We start from the raw sequence: 24,359 nt of genomic DNA, 5'->3' as shown, positions 1-24,359 counted from the left end.
AGTACAGTTCCCTTCCTTTCCCTTTATAGGTAACCACCAAACATACATTCCTAAGTGCTATGGTTTTGTCTGCTGGTGAACTTTATATGAATGGAAGCTTACTGATACAGTCTTTGATGTATAGCTCCTTTCACTCAACAGTGTTTTTAAGATTTGTTTTGAACTAAGCTACAGTTTGTCCATTTTTTCTTTTTTTTCAACTTTTTTTTTGAGGGGGAGGTAATTAGGTTTATTTATTTTCTGTATTTTTAGGGGAAGTACTGGGGACTGAACTAAGGACCTTGTGCATACTAAGCATGTGCTCTACCACTTGAGCAATACTCTCCCCCCAGTTTGTCCGTTTTAATTGCTGAATAGTATTTTATTGCATGAATAGACTACAATTTATTTATCCATTCTGCAGTTGAAGGGCATCTGGGTTATTTCCCGTTTGGAGTTGGAATGAATAACCTTGTACATATATTTTGGCTCATAAAACTTAATGTCAGGAAGGATATATATTTAGAAGAGAAATTACTGGGTCATAGTATATGTGCATTTTCAAAGTCTTAAAATAATGCTTATTTCCTGCATGGTTATATGTATTGCCACTTTACTAGCAGTGTGTGTGAGTTCCTTTTGTTTCATATTTTTGACTTAATATGGTTATAATTTCTCATTTTAGCCACTCTGCTTGGTTCATGGTGGTATTTTACTGTAATTTTAATATACATTTCCTTGATTACTTGTGAAATTACCTTTTTTGTGTGTGGGTGGGGGAGGTAATTAGGTTTGTTTATTTTTTAGAGGAGATACTGGGGATTGAACCCAGGACCTTGTGCATGCTAAGCATGCGCTCTACCACTTGAGCTATACCCTCCCCACAAAATTACCTTTTTAAATAAAAATTATTTTTCTTTTTTTATTGAAATATAGTCAGTTTACAATGTTGTGTCAATTTCTGGTGCACAGAATAATGTTTCAGTCATACATATACATGCATACATTCCTGTTCATATTCTTTTTCATTACAGGTTACTACAAGATATTGAATATAGTTCAATATTCTGTATTGAATATACAGAGTATTATGCTGTTCAGTACAAAGTTGTTGTGTATCTATTTTGTATATAGTAGTTAGTATCTGCAGAAGTAAGGAGTAGAAGTAATCTTGAACTTCCAATTTATCCCTCTACCCACCTTCTGCACTCTGTAACCAACCATAAGTTTGTTTTCTATGTCTGTGAATCTGTTTCTTGTAAATAAGTTCATTTGTGTTTTTTTTAGATTCCACATTTGAGTGACATCATATTGTATTTTCCTTTCTCTTTCTGGCTTACTTCACTTAGAATGACGATCTCCAGATCCATCTATGTTGCTGCAAATGGCATTATTTTATTCTTTTTTGGGGGGCAGGGTATAGCTCAAGTGGTAAAGTGCATGCCTAGCATACACAAGGTCCTGGGTTCAATCCCCAGCACCTCCTCTAAAACCAAATAGACCTAATTACTTGCCCCCCCCAAAAAAAGAAAGAACCAGCTAGTAGTAGTATTTCTTTGTATATATATGTGTGTGTGTGTGTGTGTGTGTGTGTGTGTGTATCACAGCTTCTTTATCCATTCATCTATCGATGGACATTTAGGTTGCTTCCATGTTTTGGCTATTGTATATAGTGCTGCTATGAATATTAGGGTGCATGTGTCTTTTTGAATTAGAGTTCCCTCCAGATATGGGAGGAGATTGCTGGATCATATGGTAAGTCTATTCTTAGTTTTAAAAAAATCTCCATACTGTTTTCCATAGTGGCTGCACCAAACTATATTCCCATCAGTAATGTAGAAGGTTCCCTTTTCTCCACACCCTCTCCAGCATTTATCATTTGTGGATTTTTCATGATGGCCATTCTGACTGCTGTGAGGTGATAATTAGCTATATTAAGCATTTTTTTCATGTGCTTATTGCCGTTTGTATGTCTTCATTGGGGAATTGCTTGTTTGGGTCTTCTGCCCATTTTTGGATTTTTTTTTATTATTATTAAACTGAGCTGTTTATATATTCTGGAAATTAAGCCCTTGTCACTTGCATCATTTCCAGATATTTTCTCCCATTCCGTAGGTTTTTTGTTTGTTTGTTTTGTTTTGCTTATAGTTTCCTTTGCTGTGCAAAATCTTCTAAGTTTAATTAGATCCCATTTGTTTATTTTTGCTTTTATTTCTGTTGCCTTGGTAGGCTGACCTAGAAGATTTATATCAGAGAATGTTTTGCCTATGTTACCTTCTAGCAGATTTATGGTGTCGTGTCTTATGCTTAGGTCTTTAAGCCATTTTGAGATTGTTTTTGTGTAGCGTGTGTGTGTTCTAACTTCACTGATTTACATGCCTCTGTCCAACTTTCCCAACACCATTTGCTGAAGAGACTGTCTTCTCCATTGAATACTCTTTGTTTCCTTTGTCTGAGATTAGTTGACCATGTGTGGGTTTATTTCTGAGCTCTCTCTTCTGTTCCATTGATCCATATGTCTGTTTTTGAACCAGTACCACACTGTTTTGATAATTGTAGCTCTGTAGTATTGTGTGACATCTGGGAGGGTTATTCCTCCAGCTTCATTCTTTTTCTTAAGTGTCGCTTTGGCAATTGGGGGGTCTTTTGTGATTACATTTAGGTTTTAGGATTATTTGGTCTAGTTTTGTTAAAAATGTCCTGAGTAATTTCATAGGGATTGCGTTTAATCTGTAGATTGCTTTGGGTATTATGGCCATTTTAATAATATTCTTCAAATCCAAGAGCAAAGGATATCTTTCCATTTCTTTAAATCATCTTTAATTTTCTTAATCAATGTTTTGTAGTTCTCTTTGTGTAAGTCTTTCATCTCCTTGGTCAGGTTTATTCCTGAGTATTTTATTTATTTATTTATTTATTTTGATGCAATTTAAAAGGGGATTGTTTGTTTACTTTCCTTTTCTGTTAATGTTGGTGTGAAGACACACAACTGATTTCTGTGTGTTAATCTTGTATCCTGCTACCTTGCCAGATTCTTTTATCAGCTCTAGTAGTTTTTGTGTGGAGACTTTAGGGTTTTCTCTATATGGGATCATGTCATCTGCATATTCTGCATTTATTGAGATGGTCATGTGATTTTTGCCCTTTTTTTAATTGATGTGATGTATCATGTTGATTGATATGTGTATGTTGAACCATCCTTGTATTTGCGGGATGAATCCAATTTGATCACAGTGTGTTATCTTTTTTTTTTTAATGTGTTGTTGGATTCTGTTTGCTAATATTTTGTTGAGAATTTTTACATCTATGTTCATCAGTGATATTGGCCTGTAATTTTCTTTTTTGGTAGTGTCTTTGTCTGGTTTTGGTATCAAGGGGATGGTGGCTTCATGGAGTGAGTTTGGGAGTGCTCCCTCCTGTTCAGTCTTTTGGAAGAGTTTGAGAAGGATCCATATGAATTCTTCTTTGTGTGTTTGGTAGAATTCCCCAGTGAAGACATTTAGTCTTGGATTTTTGTTTACAGGGAGGTTTTTTTTTTATTGCTGATTCTGTTTCACTTCTAGTGTTCAGTCTGTTCAAATTGCCTATTTCTTCTTGATTCAGTTTTGGTGTACTGTATGTTTCTAGAAATTTGTTTATTTCTTCTAGGTTGTCCAGTTTATCACCATATAGTTGTTCATAGTATTCTCTTATTTATTTATTTTTTCCCTTGTGGTGGTGGTTGTAATGACTCCATTTTCCTTTCTTTTTTTACTTGTGTCCTCTCTTTTCATTTTGGAGAGTTTGGCCAGAGATATGTCAATTTTGTTAACTCTTTCAAAAAATGAGCTCTTGGTTTGATTCATTTTTCTTTTTTTTTATTTTTGTTTTATTTGTTTCCTCCCTGATCTTTCTTATTTCTTTCCTTCTGCTGACTTCAGGTTTTGTGTGTTCTTCTTTTTCTGATTCTTCTAGATGGTAGTTTAGGTTGTTTGCGATTTGTTCTTGCTTTTTGAGGAAGGTCTGAATTGTGAGCTTCTCTCTTAGGACTGCTTTTGCTACATCCCATGGATTTTGTGTGGATATGTTTACATTGTCATTTGTCTCAAGGAGTTTTTAAATTTCTTCTTTGATTTCATCATTGACCCACTGGTTTTTTAGTAGCATGCTGTTTAGTCTTCATGCAGTCATTTTTTCCTCATTTTTCTTTCTGTGGTTGATTTCTTGTTTTATGCCACTGTCGTCAGAAAAGATGCTTGCGATAGTTTCTATCTTAAATTTGTTGAGGCTTCTTTTGTGCCCAAGTATCCTAGAGAATGATCCATATGCACTTGAAAAGAATGTATATTCTGTTTTTGGGGGGATGTGATGTCCAGAAAATATCAATTAAGTGTAACTGTTCTATTGTGTCATTTGGTATCTCCATTGCTTTATTGGCTTTCTGTCTGGAGGATCTGTCCAATGATGTTAATGGGTGTTAAAGTCTCCAACTATTATTGTAGTCCCATCAGTTTCTCCCTTAATGTCTGTTAGTATTTGTCCTGTATGTTTAGGTGCTCCTTTATTGGGTGCATACATGTTAATGAGTGTAACATCCTCATTTTGAATTGCTCCTTTTATCATTACATAGTGTCCTTTATCTTTCTTTATGGCCTTTGTTTTAAAGTCTATTTTGTCTGATATGAGTATTGCTACCCCAGTTTTCATGTCATTTCTATTTGCATGAATTATCTTTTTCTATCCTCTTACTTTCAATCTATGTGTGTCCTTCATTCTAAAATGGGTCTCTTGTAGGGAACATATTGTAGGCTCTTGTTTTATTATTCCACCTGCCACTCTGTCTTTTGATTGGAGCATTTAGTTCATTGACATTTACAGTAATTATTGGTAGATGTGTTTATTGCCATTTTAAACTCTGTTATCCAGTTGATTTTGTGTTTCTTCTTTGTTCCTTTCTGTTTCTTTTTGTTTTTCCTTTTGTGGTTTGATAATTTATTTTTGTGTTAGCTTGATTTCTTTGTGGTTTTTTTGACTCTATTGTATGCTTTTGATTTGTGTCTACCCTGTTTTTCAAATATATTAACCCACTACTCTATCTCTTTGTTTTAGACTGGTAATCATGTAGGCCCAAACACATCCTAAAAGGAATGGGGAAAAAATCTGTTTTCTTATTCCCCTCTCCCACATTTTATGATTTTGCTGTCCTCTTTTACAACTTCATGTTTATTCTCGTGGTATTCATTGTAGTTAACACATCTCCAATTGCGGTTTTCTTTTTTCTGTAGAATCCTGCTTCTTTCCTATTTAGAGAAGACCTTTCAATATTTCTTTTGTGTGTAGGGGGGGTAATTAGGCTTATTTATTTATTCTTCAAGGAAGTACTGGAGATTGAACCCAGGACCTCATGCATGCCAAGCATGCACTCTTAACCATTTGAGCTATACTCTCCCCCCTCAATATTTCTTTTAGGATAGGTTTAGTATTGCAGTATTCTTTTAGTTTTTGCTTGTCTGAGGAATTCTTTATCTCTCCTATTCTAAAGGATAGTCTTGCTGGGTAGAGTATCCTAGGTTGTAGGTTTTTCTCTTTCAGGACTTTGAATATATTTTGCCACTCCTTTTTGGCCAGCAGTATGTCTGTAGAGAAATCAGCTGATAGCGTTATGGAGTTTCCCTTGTAACTAATTCTTAATTTTTCTCTTGCTGCCTTTAGAATCATTTTGTTATCTTCAGCCTTGGCCATCTTAATTATAACATGTCTTGGTATAGGTCTGTTTGGATTCATCTTGTTTGGGACCCTCTTTGCTTCCTGTCCTTAGGTATCTGTTTCCTTCTTTAGGTTTGGGAGGTTTTTGGTCATGATTTCTTCAAGTACCTTTTCAATCCCTCTTTCTCTTTCTTCTCCTTCTAGGACCCCTATTACATGTAGGTTGGCACACTTTAAATTATCCCAAAAGTCCCTTATATTGCTTTCATTTTTTTCATTTGCTTTTCTGTTTGCTGTTCTGATTGGGTCATTTTCATTATCCTGTCTTCTAAATCATTTATTCATTCTTTTGCATTAGTTAGTCTGCTGTTGACTGCCTTTAGCTCTGCTTTTATCTCCACAATTGAGTTTTCTGACTTTAATTGGCTCCTCTTTATAGTTCTATTTCCTTTTTACAGTATTCTGCATTACTATTGATAACCTCTCTTATATCCTTCAGTACATTTATCACCTCCTTTTTGAACTCAGGATCTAGTAAGACTGTTGAGGTCTATTTCATTGTTCTTCCAGGGGATGTCTCTTGTTCTTTTAATTGGGAGTGATTCTTCTGCTTCTTCATTTTACTATATTTCCCCCACTCTATAAATTTAGGAGTAGCAATTATCTACTGTTGTCTTGAGGGCTATTTTTTTTTTAATGTGGGAGCATCCCTCTGTAGACTGTGCACATCTAATATTTTTGTCAGAAGGGTTGTTTTTAGTATGAATGGTTGCCACATCTTTCCTCTGTGTATGCTGGCTTTCACCGTCTTGGTTGGGGGTGTGTTGGGTGTTGTGGTGACCAGAGCCTGCACTGGTTTTTGAACAGGGCCTCCTCTTTGCTCTGTGATTATCACAGCCCTGATAGGGCCTGGGTCTGCTCCCCTGTTGTTGGAGTAGACCCATTTCTGAGCTGAGGTGTGTAGTAGGTGGGACTGGTGCACTTCTAATGAAAGAGGAGCTGCTGAGTATTCCTCCGTAGGAGATATCCCACTGGAGAGTGCCCTCTGTGGTGTCATCTGCCACTCATCTGGGCTTACAGAGTAGTTTGTTGACACTGCCATTGTGCCTGCCTCAGCTATGAGAATGTTGGCAACCCGCCCTGGTGTCCCCAGGTTTTGCAGCCACACAGCCACTAGTGCAGATCCACATACACCAGGTACTAGGACCTGCCATAGTGTGTGTGCAGTTGCACACTTGATGCACCATGAGCCAGAGGGTCAGCCCAGACCCCAGCCCTGTGTCCACATACACAAGCCTACTGTTAACACCAGATGCACTCCTGCCACACACCAGAACTCTGCTCAGTTGTCACAGAGATGCAGGTCTACAAAGGCACCAGGGGAGCAAATCTGCCACCTCCTAGGGCTTGAATCTAATCTCAGTCCTGCCTGTGAAGTTGCAGGACCTCTGGGAATGGATTCAGGTATCAGCCCCGCCTCTGCCCAGGAGCCATGCACCAACATTTATGCCCCTCTAGAGCCAGCCAAGAAGACTGCTGTATCAGAACTACATCGTGAGAACACATGCCAGCAATGGTGCTGAGTACTGCCCTCTGGGCTAGTGGAGATGGCAGCTCTGGCCAGGCTGTGTTGTGCCCCTTCCCCCATGTGCACTGGCAGTGGTGCTTTCTTTGGGGGACCCAGGCTGTTCTGCACACACGCCTAGTCTCAGCCTACCCCACACTCCAGCCACCTGAGTCTGCCTCTGAGTAGTCAGCCCTAGTCCTCTCCCAGGTTCATCCACAGAAGCCCGACCTTCAGCACACAGTCCTGGCGTGCCCCCACCAGCTTGCGTCTTGGTCTGGGGATCACACAGACCCTCTGTGCCTTTTTTTCTCAGTTCTGTCTGCCAAGCGGCTGCTGCTTTCTTCTTCACGCCTACTAAGCTCCTGTTCTGTCTTGGCTGGCCTCCCTGCTAGAGAGGGGGCTTCCCAGGGTGAGGGCATTTTTCCTCCTTTGCTGCTCCATCCCCAGAGACAGGTCACAACTTCCTTTCTCTTTTTCCTTTTTTGTCCCCACTATCCAACTTTGTGAGGAGTTTTCTTGTATTTCTGATTGTGAGAGATACTCTTCCTGAGTTCAGTAGGTATTCTGTGAGAATTATTTTATAGGTAGATGTAGTTTTTGATGTATTCATGGGAGAGGGTGAGTTCCACAACCACCTACCTCCACCATCTTGGCAGTCCCCTGAAATTACCTTTTCATATGTTAGTTGACCATGTGGCTTTCCTCTTTTGTGATGTTAAGTGTTTTGCCCTTTTTCTTTTCTGTTGAGTTGTATATCTTTATTTTTCTTGCTTTTTCACTTTCTTAATATTGTCTTTTGAATAGAAGTATTAGTTCTAAGTAGTTGAACCTATTGATCTTTTCCTTTATGCTTTAGGGTTTTGATGTCTTGACTTTAGAATGTTTTCCTTCACCTGAGATCATTAAGATACCAATATTATCTTTTGCATTTTGATCTATAATTCTGAAATTGAGTTTTGTGTATGGTGTGAGATAGGGGTTCAGTTTAATTTTTACCTCCGTTTAGAAACCTAGTTGTCCCAGCATCATTATCTAAAAAGACTATTCTTTCCACAATGCTGTGGAATGCTTTTGTGTTATAAACTTAAGAGTCCATGTATACTTTGGTTCTGTATTGCTCCTTGTCTGTTTGTCTATCATTGGGCTGCACCACACTCTATCAGTTACTGTAGCTTTTTAATCAGTCTCAGGATTCCTCCTTGTTCTCAAGCGTTTTTTGGTAATTCTTGGACTTTTGTGTTTCCATATAAATTTTAGACTCTCTCAATTTCCATATCAAAATTTCTTTGGATTTTGATTAAAGTTACATTGCATGTATAAATCATTTTGAGGAATGTTGACTTCATCATGTGAGTTTTTAAAAACTCAATGAATGATTTTTCGTCATTTATTTGGGGTATCTTTACTTTCTCAATAAAGGTTTATAGTCTTCTCTGTATGTATAGTTTTCTCTGTATGATCTCTCATTTTAGATTTATTCTTTGGTACTTGATAACTTTTAAAGTCATTTAACTTAGAAATAACTCCAAATGTATACTAAAGTGAAAACATAAAATTTTTATATAGCCTTGAATCAGATTTCCCAATTTTTGGCATTTTAATTCACATTTGCTCTATCATTCTGTCTCTGTTTCTTTCTCTCCTTCTCTCCACTCATTCCCCCAAACCTTATGATTTTTTTTTCTGAACTACTTGAAGAAAATTGCAAACATAATGCCCATTACCCTCAGTATTAAGTGTATTTCCTAAAAAGGATACTCTTTTCCATATATACTGTATACCTATCAAAATCAGAAAGTTAGCATTATTACAGTGTTAGCATCTCACCCACAGGGTCTATTCAGATTTTGCCATTTGTCTAAAAAAATACCCTCAGTAGCAAAAACAAACAAGAGAACTTTACTTCTCCCCTTTCCTCTATGGTCCAGAATAAGTTCCAAGATGACTCATTGCATTTAGCACCGTATTTTTCAGTCTCCTTTACATCTGCAAAGAATTTCTCTGTGTTTTTTTTCTTTTGTCCTTCACGACTTTGACTTTTTTTTTGTAAGAATAGACCACACGCTTTGTAAATGACCCTCAATTTAGGTATATGTGATGTTTCCTCATAATTAGACTCAAATTTTGTGTTTTGGCAGGAATTGCACACAAGTCATGCTGTACTCTCTGCAGCATGTCATCTTGGCAGTCTGTTCCATTATAGGCGGTGGGAACTCTTACCACTTGGTTAAGACGGTATCTGACTGGTTTCGTCACTGTGAAGTTAATAAGATTTTTGCATTAATTAATAATGAGTAATTAATATGTGTTTTATAGAAAAATACTTTGAGATCATTATAAATATCCTATTTCTCATCAGATTTTCTGCCTCTAGTTTTAGCATTCATTTTTGATTCTTGGTTGAATCCATTAGTTTGATGGTAGCCGAATGGTGATCTTCTAATTCCATTATTCCTTCTGCATTTATTGACATTCTGCAGTAAGCTAGAGCTTTCCTTTCTTCCTTGTTGTTTGTATATCCTTTATATAAATATGGACTTATGGTTTCCTGTTTTATGTGCAGTGTATCAAATTTAGCCAGTGGGAGCCCTTTCAGACTGACTGCTGAATGCTTTTGACATGTCTTCATTATTCTTTGAATATTTCCTTACTTTATGGTATCAGGTGTTCCATTCCTATCTTGAATTTTTCTCTTCCACAGCCCTGAAACCAACCATTAATCCAATAAGCCCTTTTTCCTTTTAGTAGACAGTAGTATTTACAGATTAAACTTTGGGTGCTAGATGTTCTCACAGTAAGAGAGCTGGGAAATAGATACATGTGTGTACCCCCACACTCCTGTGTCAGGTTTTTTAATCTGTTGAAACCACAGGTTCACACTGGATCTTCTCAATTCCAGTCCAGCAGTTGGAGTGTACTGTAGCTTTCCTTCCTCCTTTCCGTGTTTGTACCTCTCTTCTCCTACAATGGAAACCTGGCTCCATCATTTTCAACATGTTCACTTGTTTACTCAGTCCTCCTGTGTGTTACCAGTCTCCACCTGCCAGCCATATTCTCAGCCCTGGCACTGCAGATGAATGCACTCTGCCCATGATGACAGAGACTGCCCCCCCCCCCCCCAAACTGGCTCACACCAGCTGCCATGACCGAAGTTTCCAAGGGGCAAAGGCGGTGCTTGATATTTCTTTTTTAGATGTCATAATAAGTGACATCTTAAAATTAAAATAATTGTTGTTGGTGTGTAGAATATAATAGATTTTAAAGTTTTTTTTATTTTATCAACTGCTGTAAAATATTAATTCTATTTGTTTATCTTTACATCCTTTTGGATTTTCTGTGTGTACAATTGAATCATCTTCAAATAAGGGTACCACTTTTTCCCCTTTCTCATCATTAGTCCTTTTATTTCTTTTTCTTACCTTACTATTCTGGCTGGGATCTCTGTTATAATGTTGAGTAGAAATGGTGGTCATAGGTTTCTTTATCTCATTCTTGATCCCAAAAGGACAACTTTTGACCATTTCATCTTTTGAGTATATTTCTTGTTAATAGGGTTGTTTTTTTTAAAGGTGGCCTTTATCATTTTAAGAAAGTTACCTTATGTTCATGATTTACTAGAATGCTTTTATTAGTGAATGGAAGTTCAATTTTATCAAAAGCATTTCTGCATCTGTTTTAATTACATGATACCTCTGTGATAGAGTAGTTAGAAAATCAGCTCAGTGTTAAACTAACTTTGCATTTTTGGATAAACCTGTTTGGTCATAGTAATATCCGTTTCTATATATTGCTAGATTTGGATTGCTCATAAATTCATTTAGGACGTTTTCATCTATTTTCATGAGTGAGAATAACTTGAGATTTTCCTTTTTCTTGTCAGATTTTCTTGTCAGATTTTAGTATACAGATTATGGTTAATATTTGATGTGTACTTTTTTTTTAACTATCTGGAAGACTTTGTCTAAAATTATATTTATTTCTTTTCAGGGGTTTGTTTCGTTTTGGAGCGGGGAATTAGATTTATTTATTTATTTATTAATGGAGGTGCTGGGGATTGAGCCCAGGACCTCATGCATGCTAAGCATGTACTCTACCACTGAGGTATACCGCCCCTCTAAAATTATATTTATTTCTTATTACATTTTTGGTATAAGCCATCTAGGCTTGGAGTTACATTTGGTTGAGTTTATTTAATACTTTTAATATTGTTCTAGCTTCTGTTTATCTATTTTCGTAAGTTGTATTTTCTAGGAGTTCTTTGAGCATTTCATCACGCTCACAGCACACCCTCCAGTGGTCTGGAGCCGGCTTGCCTGGATTTGACTCCTTGCTCTGATACTTAATAGCTTGGACAAGTCTCTTAAACTCCATACTTCAGTTTCCGCTTAGTAACCATGCAGGACTGTTGGGATGATTGGCAGCTGTTGTATGTATTTAGGAATTGGTCTATATTTCCTCTGTTGCAGATATTTTGTCTAAGTTTGGTGTTTTGAAAAAAACTATTCATGCTCTACATTTCTGTGTTCAAAGACTTCTGGGTTTAAAACATAGTATATATAGTTGTTGTCAGATGTAGTCAACTTCTAGTTTTCTAGCTGTTCTTTTTCCTATTTGTAAATGAATAATTCCTTTTGGCTTCCTTTCCTTCTATGCCCAGTGTTGGATATTTTATTTACTAGCACTCACAGAAGATGGGGAAAAGGGGACATAGTGATACTCCAGCCCATTATTGCCCGATAGAAATGGAATGTAAGCCACGTATGTAACTGTAAAATTTTCAGTAACTGTATGATAAAAGTAAAAAGAAATCGGTATAATCAATTTTATGTAGTGTCTTTCACTTTGTGGCCCAAGTAACCACAAAATTATTTCAACATGGAATCATTATAAAAATTATTACCGAGATATTTACTCTCCCTTTTTCACACTGTCTTTGAAATCTGGTATGTATTTTACACTTTGGCACATCTCAGTTTGGACTTGTCACATTTCAAGTTCTCAGTAGCCAAATGTGGCCAGTGGCTACCAAGTTGGATGTATATGTCTAGTCTTGTGTTAGTTTGGGGATTAGCTTAAAGCTATCTAATATTTCTTTTGATTTTGCTCTTAAAATTTTTAAAATTAAGGTGTGACATAAAGCATATTAATTTTATGTGTACAACATAATGACTTGATAGTTGTGTATGCTGTAAAATGATCACTACAGTGTGTCTAGTTAACGTCCATCACCATACAATAGTTACAGAATTTTTTTCCTTAAAAGAGAACTTTTAATATCTGTTCTCTTAGCAACTTTTAAATACACGGTGCAGTGTTGTTAACTAGTTGCCGTGCTGTACATTACTTCTCCGTAACTTGTTTATTTTATAACTGGAAGTTGGTACCCTCTTCACCCATTTTGTCTATCCTCCATCCCCTACATCTGGTAGCCACCAGTCTGCTCTCTATTTGGATGAGCTTAATTTTGTTTGTTTTGAATTCAAGATATGAATGAGATCATACAATATTTGTCTTTCTCTGATATGTTTCATTTAGCGTAATGCCCTTAAAGTCCATCCATGTTTCATTCCTTTTTATGGCCAAGTAATACTCTACTGTGTATATATGTCACATCTTCTTTATGCATTCATGTATTCACGGACACTTAGGTTGTTCCATATCTTGGCTATTGTAAATAACAATGCAGTGAACATGGGATGCATGTATCTTTTTCAGTTAGTGTTTTTGTTTTCTTCAGATAAATACCCAGAAGTGGAATTGCTGGATCATATGGTAGCTCTGTTTTCAATTTTTTTGAGGAACCTCCAGACTGTCTTCCATAGTGGCTGCACCAATTTACATTCCCACCAACAGTGCACAAGGGGCTGGAGGGAGGGGCCCCAGTCTTGGGTGGAGTCTGTCGGGTGCAGGTGGAACGCCATCCCCTGGAGCCCCCCACCCCCCGGCACTGTGGTGCCCAGTGCTCATGGGGTGTCCGTGGCTTCTGGGCCACTTGATGCAGAGGAGACGGTGTCTGTGCTTCTGACTGGATGGGGATGAAGCGGTTCCTTCTGTCAGGACAGCGCTGGGCTCGAGGACTCCTTATGTCACCAGCTGGCCAGCCCTTTCAGCTTCTGGAGCTCCTGTTTTTAGGAAAGTTTGTTTTCTGATGCTCATTAGGACGTAGCTGGGCCTTGAAGCGGGAGTTCAGCCAGCCCTCTTCCTGTACCTCCTGCAGGCACCACCCCAGTTTACAGGCCCGAGGGGAAGGCATTCTCTTCAGCTCTTCTCCCTTGAAAGTTGCCAGGGAGGGAAGGACAATATCTTGTCTGAAACAAGGACCCTGCCAGGAGCCTGAGGCTCAGACTATGAAGAGAGAGTGAGGAGTGAGCCTGGAACTGCTCCTGCAGTCGGGAGTCCTGGTCCCGAGAAGTGCATGTGCCATCTTTGCTCAGTCACAACATCTGGGTTTGGAGCGGGTTCTCAGAAGAACCAGGAGGTGTGATGGCCGAGGGGGCAGTTGAAGAAAGAACATCAAGTAGGGGGAGGTGAGCCCCATGCCGTCTGGTGATGGGCCCAGTGCGATGCTGGAGGGCCAGTGGGGAGCAGAAGCCCTGCTGGAAGGAGAGGGTTGGAGAGGCGCACGGGTCTGCAGCCTTCAGCATGGCGCACCCGGCCGCGTGTGGCCACTGAGCACCGGTGCTTTAAGCGTGAAATACACCCCACATTCTGAAGACCTAGTATGAAAAAAGAATATAAAATATCTCACTAAGAGTTTATATTGGTTACCTTTAATATGATAATATTGTGGGTATACTGAGTTAAATAAAATGCTGTAGAATTCACCTGTCTCTGAGGGGGTTGTTTAATAGACTATTTTTTTGGAGCAGTTTTAGGCTCACAGAAAAATTCAGCAGGAAATACAGAAAGTTCTCACATACCCTCACACATGTACAACCTCCCACAAAGTCAGTATCCCACTGTGGTGTCCGTTTGTCACAGTCAGTGAACCTGCACTGACATGTCATCATCACCCAGTCCGTAGTTTCCATCAGGGTCCACTCTTGGTGTTGTACATTCTTTGGGGTTAGGCAAATTTATAATGACATATATCCAACATTACAGTATCTTACAGAGTCTTTTCACTGCCCTAAACATCCTTTGTATTCTTCCTGTGCACACTCCCTCCCCTCTTATCCTTGGCAACCACTGATTTTTAAACTGTCCGCAGTGTTTTGCCTTTTCCAGAATAGGAAATCATACAGGAATCATACAGCCTTTTCAGATGGGGTTCTTTCCCTTAGGAATATACATTAAAGGTTCCTCTGTGTCTTTTCATGCTTTGATAGCTCATCTCTTTTTAGTGCTGAATAATATTCCACTGTCTGGAGGTACCACAGTGTATTTATCCATCACCTTCTGAAGGGCATCTTGGCAGGATCTGGTGCCGAAGCAGAAGGCTTCCCCCCAGTGAGGAGGCCCACATAGGGGGAGATGCCTAGTGGCACAGGTGCAGGCAGATGGCTGGGAGCCTGTGGAAACACAGTGCCAAGCTGTTTTCCAGAAAGCTTGTTGGCCCTGCATGCCCCCCTCAGCAGTATGTAGTACACCTGTCTTCCTTCCTTCTCTCAGCACCAAGTGTTGTTGTAGTCTTTAAATGTTTGCAGAGTGTCCCCCTTATGAGACCCAAGGAGACTACATGCTTTGACAGGCGCCTGCTCCTCTGGCCAGGATCCCCTGATGAGGCGTGCGCAGCCCTGCCACCTCATCCTGCCGCCCATGTGTGCCTGCTTCCGTGGCTCTTTGTCAGCTCTGCTCCGCCTTCCCCGGGCTTGATGCCTGCATCTTCTCCCCTTCCTGTCCAGCTCCTGCCCAGAGGCACCCTCCCTGTTCCTCACACTCTTACCCCTCCCGTGGCCCCAACTCATCTCCCAATCTTGTGAATGTCTTGGGCCATACCAGTTTTAGTAGCAACCTTGGAGACTGACGGAGCGTTGCCATCTCTATGTTGTGGGAAGTAGGGGACCTGCAGAAGGCCAGCACCATCTGAGGCCGATGGTGTTCTAGGCCCCTGGTTAGCCCCTGGCTTGCTTGTCCTTGGGCCAGCCACCTCTCTGTGCTGAGTGTGTGGTGGTGATGGTGGCGGGGGGGGGGGTGGATGCAGGGGACCACCCCTGGCCTCGCTGCTTGTGTCAGCAGGGCCGTGTTGATGACTGGGGCTCACCCACCATGTGAATGGCTGCCTTTGGAATTACTTCAGGTCATTCAGTCTTCAAATGTGGCTTTCACATTCAGGGTCTCTGACTAAAATCTTTTCCCAGCCTCTGTTCTATTTACATTTTTTTTCCCCTTCCCCCTGGGTATTGCTGTAAAGACTGTTAACATCCTGTACAAAATGACTGGTTACTGTGATTTTCAGGTGCCTTTAGGTTTATGAGGGATGCAGACTGAAGTCTGAGAAGGTAGCAGTTCTCTGATTCCAGCTTTTTACTGCAATCGATTGGTTGTATTTTAAAGACTGGTGAAGAGGCATGTAAGAAATACATATTTCCAGGGCCGTCAGTCTTTCAACTGTCTGACTTGCTGCTGTTAATAAGTTCAAGTTCTGTTTCTCTTGCCACGTGGAGCTTGACCGCAGAAACCTGAAATCTCTTGTAATACATAAGTGGGTGGGTGGCCGTGCTGGCAGGTGACGGAGCAGTGATACTGAACTTGCCCTGGTGTCCGGACTTGTGCTGAGGCTTCCTTAGACGTTGACCTTCTTCCAGATAAGTAGCATCAAAACATACAGTAATTACATTGTTTATTGGACTTACACACAACTACATTTGTTTGGGGAAACCGTGCTAATAACAGTTACATGCGTAAAACCTTTCTAAATAACCATAATTCTGGCAGACAGCAAAAACCACTATGCCTTCATTAATGCACAAAGCCACCCCATTTACTTCTGTAGAACCACTGGTGGTTAATGACTGGGCAAATTCAGGAGGTTAACCTGCAGCAGTAAGGAAAAATGGTTGCAGTTTCCTCTAGGCTTTCTCTATTTTTTTAAATATGTAAACTAAAATGAAAAATCCTAAAGAAAACTCATTTTCACATTAGCTATAAAAAGGATACTATAATAATATAATAAGACAGAATCAATAATTAGTGTTTATTGAATTTTACTGAATTTCCAGGGGACAGCTTTGAAATCTGTAAGTTACTAAATGTGTGCTCTGTAAGGCTGCATAAATTATATATTACAAAGCACTAAATACGTAAGGTAATTTTGCATTTAACTGATGATACGATTCTGTTGTCAAGTTTTTGGTAACCAGTTAGAAGGGAACTTAAATATGAGTGTTAGTGGTTATTTCTCAGGCAGTGCCACTTGCTCGTGGAGCTTGCGTATGCTGTGGGAAGGCGGAGCTCGGGAAAGCAGCAGCGGGATGACCACACGTTCCTGGACTTCAGCACCGGTCGCTGGCAAAAGATAGTGCGTGAAATAAGGAAGGAAAGTTGTAGTTAGAGGAGACAGAATGTGAGTTACTGATTTGAACTAGTCATTTCAGTTCCTTCAGTGAGCATTTACTAGATACCTGCTGTCTGCTGGGTGCTTTTTGGAACTCGATGTGAAAACATAAGGGAATGTGTAAGCACAGAGGTTTACAGGAGCTGAGTAATTAGCCACATGGTGGCTTGTATTGGCTGAGGGGTAGGGAGTGTGCTGGAGGAGGGCAGAATTCAAGGAAAAGAATGATGCCACCGTGGGGTTTGGGAGGACGCCGAGCAGTTGCCTGGTGGAGGAGGGGGGTGGTGCTTCAGGGTGGGAAGTGGCATGTACTGCAGCCCACGGTTGAATGGGACAGGGGTGGAGAATTGGAAGGAGTTTTAACTGGGTAACAACGTGGAGACTAAGTGACTAAGGGCCTTCTATGTCATGCTCAATCCTTTCAGGCAGGGGGAACTTTTGAAGGGTTCAAAGCAGAGGAAGGTTCCACTCACATGTGTAGTTTGACAGATCTTCCTGACAGGAGGTAGAAGATACGCAGAAAGCAGACAGACCTGCAGGCTGGGGACCAGTCAGGAGGGGATAATTGTGTAGTGTCCTGGGCGGGAGATGGTTGGTTTCGTGTACTGTGTACATGAGAACCCTGGCTTTCAGCCTTCACTGGGCTGTATGATCTGAGATGTGCCACTGTCACCTGAGAAGCTATTGCTTTTAGTGATTTTAATGCCCGAAATGCCACGTTTTCTTTTTGTCTGTAAGAAGTTTCCCTGTAAAGTCTTTAAATAGTAAGTCTGAGTTTTTCATGTTGAATTTGGAATTTCTTTTTAGAGATTACTTTATGAACTGGAGTATAGGCTTAGTAAGAAAATGAGTACTGTGATTTGCTGTCTTTTGTTACACACAAATGCTGGCCACAAGTGACAGCTTCTACCTGAGAGTGGAAACCCGTTCACTCAGAAGAGGCTAAAGTAGTTTACACCGTAGGTGTGGGGCTCAGTTGCTGGTGATGTTTTCAAGTACTCTCAGCAACATTGCCGTCCTAGGAATACGCACATACTCCTGCGGAAATTGTTCTTGGTTACTTTGGTCCCTCACATTTGTGTGTGTATGTGTATATGTACACTTATATATGTATATTTCATATATTAATATAGATATACTTTATCTACCTGTGTGTGTGTAGGATTTGGAGGACAACACTTGTTTAGTTATGTTCATTCTGGTACTTTTTAGAACTGGTACTATAATCAGCGTAGTTGGATTTGATTTCTCCTCCTCCCTTAAACACCCAAGGGAAGGACAGAACACCCCAGGTTTCCAACGTTGGATAACAGTCGGCACAGGGCAGTGATCCATGAGGGAAAATAAACGAGGCGAGCCCTAGGACTGGCCAGACTTTCTGCCTGGAGAGAGTCTGCAGGTCATGGCTTGTCGGAGAAGGAGGAGCGGCCCAAACAGCCTGGTGGTTTCCTTGAGTTGAGGAGACCAAGCTGAGAGTTGGAGGAGGCCAGTGAATCTGCAGGGCAGGGTGCCACAGAAGAGAGAGCGCTGCAAAGAGAAAAACAGGGCTCTGGAGAAACACACATTCCCCTCAGGCCTTCCCCTGGGTGCCGATGAGCACGTGCATGTGTAGAAACTCTGAGCCCGAGGGAAGAACCCTGGGTGTGAGTAGTGGAGCAATCCTTGGAGCTCATACGGGGTCCCAAACAGCTGGTGTTCCCACCAGCCAGTGTGTGCTCAGGATGGTATTGCCTCGGCGGTGGGCAAGGTTAGAGGTGCTCTGATCCTGCCTCCCAAAGCTTACAAGCAAGCCTTCAGAGAACCAGACTCTGCCCAGATTACCTAACCGTGGCCCACAACAAAGCTCAGAAATATCTGAAGGAGTAAAATAGGACCTAGCACCTGACTTATCTAGTCACACACGACCAGGCATGCCGCGGAAGAAACAAGAAAGTGCAGTCCACCCTGAGGAGCAAAATCGGTGTGTAGAAACAGACTCAAAAGTAACACGTGCAGCAGAGTTATTAGGAACACTAACAGTTACGGCTGTGTCCTGTGTGCTCAGGAGGACAGAGGAGAGCACGAGTGTACTAGGAAGAAGCATAGGCTGTGAGAAAACCCAAATGAGCATCTATAGTTGCAGACTACAGTCTGAGGTGAGAAATGTATTATATGAAGATTAGCAACAGATTTGACATTGAAGAAGAAAAGATTAGTGAACTTGAAAAGGTAGCAATAGAAACTGTCGAAGAACCATGGAAGAGATGAAGCCTGAACTTTTGAAAAAGAGAACAGAGCATCATGTAGAAAACAAACTTATGGTTATCAGCAGGGAAAGGAGGGTGGAGGGATAAATTGGGAGTTTGGGATTTACAGATACAAACTACTATATATAAAATAGATAAACAAGTTCTTACTGTACAGCACAGGAAGCTATATTCCATATCTTGGAATAACTTATAATGAAAAGGAATACAAAAAAGAATTTATATATATATATAAAACGGAACTGAATCACTGTGCTGTACACCAGAAATTAACAAAACATTGTAAACTAACTGTACTTCAATAATAATAAAGAACAGAGCATCAGTGAGTTGTGAAACGACTTTAAACAGCATACTACATGGTATGTATAATTGGAGTCACTGAAGGGAAGAGTGGGGATGGGGGAGAAAATGCATATATAAATATGTGTATTTATAAATATATAAATATATATATTTGAAAGAACAATGGATGAAAAATGTTTAAATTTGGTGAAAACTATATAGCCAGAAGTTAAAGAAGTTCAGTGAGCCTCAGGCACAAGAAAGATGAAGAGAACTACACCAAGCCACGCCATGGCTATGTTGCGGGAAACAGTGATTAAAAGAAGACTTAAATACGATTTAGAGAAAAAAGAGACCTTATATATTGAACCATAGGGCTAATAGCAGGCTTCTCGTGGGAGACATTGCAAGCCAGAAGATAAAGACAGCTTTAAAGTGGTGACAGGGACAAAACATAACTTAGAATACTAAACCAGCAAGAATACCTTCAGAAATGCAGATGAAATCAAGACTTTTCAGACATAAAAAGCTGAACAAGTGCTTGACGAGGGGATCGCAAGAAATGTTAAAGGAAGCCCTCAGGCAGAAGAAAAACGACACAAGGTGGAAATCTGAATCTAGACAAACGAAGGAAGAGCACTCGAAGTTGTGAAGATACAGGTCACTTTTTAAGAATTACTTTAGAATATAATTGTCTGCTGAGGCAAAAGTGGCAGTGAATTACGAGGTCTTTACGTAGATGTAAAGGGTGTGGCATGCAGAAGGTCCAGGAGAGGGGAAGCGTAAGATTCTTAAGGTTTGTGATGCAGTCTTACTTCATGGCTCCCTGCAACAAGGTGAGATGTACACTGTACACACCGAAGCAACCGCTGCAAAGAGAAGAGAGTTCACAAGCCAACAAAGGAGGTGACATAGGAATCATAAAAAATTACTCAATTTTTTACCTCTAAAAAAGGAAGAAAAAGGGGACAAAAAACAAATGTATCACTAGAAACTAGAGACTAAGATGGTGGGTGTAATAAGCATGCCAGCAGTCGTGTTTAACGTAAATGGTCTAAATGTCCCAATTTAAAGAGGTTGTGAGACTGGGGAAAAGAGCAAGACCCAAATATATGCCTTCTGCAGGTAACTCACTTCAAATGCAGAAGTTCAAGTGGGCTAAGAGTCAAGTCAGAGAAAGACATGCACAGCTTACTTGAAGAGAAAGGGGAAGTGGCTGTATCAGTATCAGACAAATCAGCACCAGCGCAGAGAACCTTACCAGGGTGAAGAAAGTCATGTCCTGCTGATGCCGGGGGCAGTTCATGAAGAGGGCGTAACAATCCTGAACAGTTTTGCACCTGGTAACAAAGCTTCACAATATGTGGAGGAAGAATTGCTAGAACATCAAGGGAAAATAGACAAATCCGTAATTATGATTGGAAATTTTACTGCCTCTCTCAGTAATTCATAGAAAAAGTAAGTGGAAAGTCATTGCATGACACCACCAGCCAGCGGGACCTTAGAGACATTTACAGAACGCTCTACCCGGTGACATCAGCACACGGGCACGTTCCTGTAAGCAGAGTGAGCATTTACTGCAGTAGCCCTTAACTCTGGGCCATAGCAAAGTACTGATAAATTAGGAAGAATTAATGTTGTACAAAGTACCCTCTCTGACTACAGCAGAACTATATTTTTTAAAAATCAGTAACAGAAAGATATTTAGAAAACTACAAGTGTTTGGGAACTAAAACCACACTTTAAACAACCTGTGAGTCAAAGAAATCAAGAGGGAAATTAGAAAGTATTTTGAACTGAATGAGAATGAAAATGCAACGCATCAAACTCTGTAAAGTGCAGCCAAAGCAGTGCTAAACAGGGAAATTTACAGCATTAACTACCTCTTCAAGCAAGATCAAGGGCTCAATTACCTATGCTGCCACCTTAAAGTAGAACATCAGAGAGCCAGTTATGCCTAGAGCAACCCAAAGAAAGGAAATAACATAAAAGCAAAAGTCAACAAAGCAAAAAATTTTTAAATATGGAAAATCCATGACACCAAATGCTGGTTGTTATAAGAACAATAAAATTGATGAACCAGGCCAAAAATTTGAGTAGACACCACCCTAAGGCTCCGAAAAGATAATTAACATATTATTAGGGAAGCCACACTGAGACAACACTACACACTTACCACAGTGGCTTCAGCTAAAGCAGTGCAGCCATTGATGGGTTGGTTGGAAGTCCTCAGCACTGCTCTTTGGGAGAAGTTTGGCAATTTCATAAAAGTTAGACATGCACCTACCAGACAACCCAGTCATTCTATTCCTTGGTATTTGTGTAAGCGAAACGAAAGCACGTGTCCACAGCAAGACGTGTACATGAGTATTAATAGCAGCTAAAGCTCTTGTTTGTAACAGTGGAAAACTGGAAGTAACCTGAATGTTTCCAGACAGGAGAATGGATGAGCAAGTTGCGGCTTACCCACCCTGGGGAGTACTACTCAGTGATAAAAAAAAAAGGAACAAACTCATTGTACACACAGGAATCATCTCCAAATATGACACTCGGTGAAAGAAACCAGACAAGAGAGAGTTGTGTTGTGCGGTGCTGTGGACACACAACTCTAGAAGCAGCACAGTAATTTGCAGAGACAGAGCTCAGTCCGGTGTGGCCTGGGAGTGCGTAGGGTTGGGAGAGGAAGTGAGGAGAAGGGGCACAGAGGGGCGCAAGGACACTTGGGAGCTGGCGTGGCGCTCATCATCCTGATGGTCGCATGGTGTCCACAGGGTCTGTCAGTGCCTCAGAACTGTTCCAGGCGCGTACTTGAGGTCTTTTCCCCTTACTGCTCCTCAGTTATACTTGAGTGCAGCTCTGAAGTGTTCTTAAGAGGACTAGCGGGATTTGTATTTGTACCTCACGCTTAATTGCAGGAGAGTGACCATGTGGTCACTTGCATTTTAGTCGAGTGTCGTTGAGTGAGCATGTGTGTGCAGCGCCTGTTAACTTGCTGTGTCTGAAAGAGGTTTGCACAGTAGTCTCACCTCCTAGGGAGGGCTGGCCGCACTCTTGAGCGCACTGGCCTTCCTATAGGACACTGTCCACCCTCTCTGTGGGCCATCTCGTCCCGCTCTGTGGCTGTGCATAACCTGTATGTATGGTGATCCCACATTCTGTGGCCAGTTGCACCCTACTCCCCAAGTATTTTATTTGCACAAAAGCTCAAAACAACCCCCCACGCTGTGTCGGTGGGTAACACTCACTTCACTCGTACAACACCCAGAGCAAACCTTTGGTTCTTGCCTCTGCCTCAGCCTGGCCCGTGTCCAGCGTCTGCTGGTGGCACGTCCACCGCGTGGGCAGCCAGGCCCACCCAGTCACACCCTGGGTCCAGCACACAGTCCCGTGAGTCTGATGGCTCTGCTTTCTGCAGCTCACCTGTGCCCAGCACTGCCTGGAAAAGTCTGGAACATCCTCACTTACACTGTGACCCTCCCAGAGTTCATTTTTCACACAACAGTTGGAAAATCTTCAGCCTCGTTGTCGGCACACAGCATGGGTGACCGGCCCCGCCAGCCTTCCTGCTGCGGCCGCTCCAGCTCCGGCCTCTGTCCTGCCCCGGGCCGCCTGCGCACCGGCCGTCTTTCCTTTGTTTCTCCTGAGCACTCGGGCCTCGCTGAAGCACATCCTCCTTGCCCCACTGCGCAGCCTTGGCAGCCTCACCGCCTCGCGGAGGAGGAGTGCTTCCTGCTGCAGCGGCTCTGTCTGCGCTTGCTGCTCTGCTGCCATCCTTGCCGCTGTCTGATGGCAGGAGGCCTTGTGGGCAGCGGCTTTCCAGGATTGATGGCAGAGGTCTCCCCGCCGCGGGGTGGCTCCCGCACTCAGCCCGGGCTCTGTGGAGCCGTCCCTGCACCTCCTCTCCCACCCTGGTGGCTGGTGCCATGGCAGAGCTCTGCCTTCACAGCGGCCCTCGCTGCCACCTCACTCTGAGGGCGCAGGGAGCGTCAGCCTGCTCTCCTTACCCCTTCCTTCCCCGCACACACCCCGCACCCTGTCAGCCATGCCTGGCTCCCCGTCCCTTTCCTCCGCCGCCTCCTGCTAGGCTTCTGCCCCAGGGCCCTTGTGCTTGCTCTCAGGAACGCCCGTATCTGCAGCCCTGCACTTCAGATGTCTCAGGAAGGCCCCTGACGGTCACGGTGAAGAAAGAGCCCCGTCCCCAGCCGCAGACACCTAAAGTCTTGCTCTGTGTTTTTCCGTGTCTCAGTTACCACTGTTGAGTGTTCTGTGTTTTTTACCTTGTCTTTGTCCTTGACGAGGATATTAGCTCTCTGAGATCAGGGATCTTTGTTTTGTTCACCACTGTGTCTTCAGTGTCTGGACCTGTACACTGGTGGGCTCCCAGTAAACACTGGATGGATAGACAGATGGGCAGACAGATGAATGGATGCTGACCCAAGGAGCTTTGTAACCTTAGAGCCCTCCCCTCCTGTCCTGGGTCACAAAGGAGGCCTGGAAAGGTCTGATGGCTGTGGCTGTTGGTCGGTGATGGACATCTTGAATCTGTTGGGACAGAGAAAGACATCTACTCCGGTGGGCAGGAGGACTCAGTTCTCTTCTGCTGCGCCCTGTTCAGTCAGCTGCTGAGCTGGGTTTGGTTCTCTTCAGGGGACCCTGTGGATGTGACAGGTGTAAGCAGTTTTGATTACTGGTTTATTAAGAATATACATGCCTGTCTTTTGCGTCTTAGGGGTGCTGTCTTCATTCTTTTAATCACTCATTTGTTCATTTATTCATTTGTTCATTCATCCCCCTTGTTAGCCACCTGATACCTAGTCATTCCAGGCTTTGCAGACAGAGCCGGGGGCCCACTTGAGAGCATTCTGTCGGCTGTGGCACCAGTCGTGTAAGTGCATCCGTGTAGTCCAGGGAATAGGCAGAGCCCGGGCCTGCGTGACCGTAAGTGCAGGATGAGCCTCAGAGCCCAGGGCTGAGGGCAGAGCTGGGCTGCTGGCTGGGGAGGGCTGAGGGGGCTCTGGGCGGCGTTCCAGCCAGAAGAGCATTGGCCTGTGTCCTGGTCCAGCTTCCCACCTGATGTGTACGAGGTGGGGGCGCTCCAGAT

General features: G+C 41.9%; 1 protein-coding gene across 1 annotated transcript in view; it reads left to right on the top strand.

Annotated features, from left to right (window-relative positions):
- FAM193A (family with sequence similarity 193 member A) overlaps positions 1 to 24,359 on the top strand; it is a 147,112-nt gene that overhangs the window by 33,092 nt on the left and 89,661 nt on the right. The window lies entirely within an intron of this gene.

The sequence above is a fragment of the Camelus dromedarius genome, chromosome 1, assembly GCF_036321535.1.
Source record: "Camelus dromedarius isolate mCamDro1 chromosome 1, mCamDro1.pat, whole genome shotgun sequence".
Taxonomy (NCBI): domain Eukaryota; kingdom Metazoa; phylum Chordata; class Mammalia; order Artiodactyla; family Camelidae; genus Camelus; species Camelus dromedarius.
Note: the sequence above shows the minus strand (reverse complement) of the source record. Positions and strands in the feature narration are given on the sequence as shown.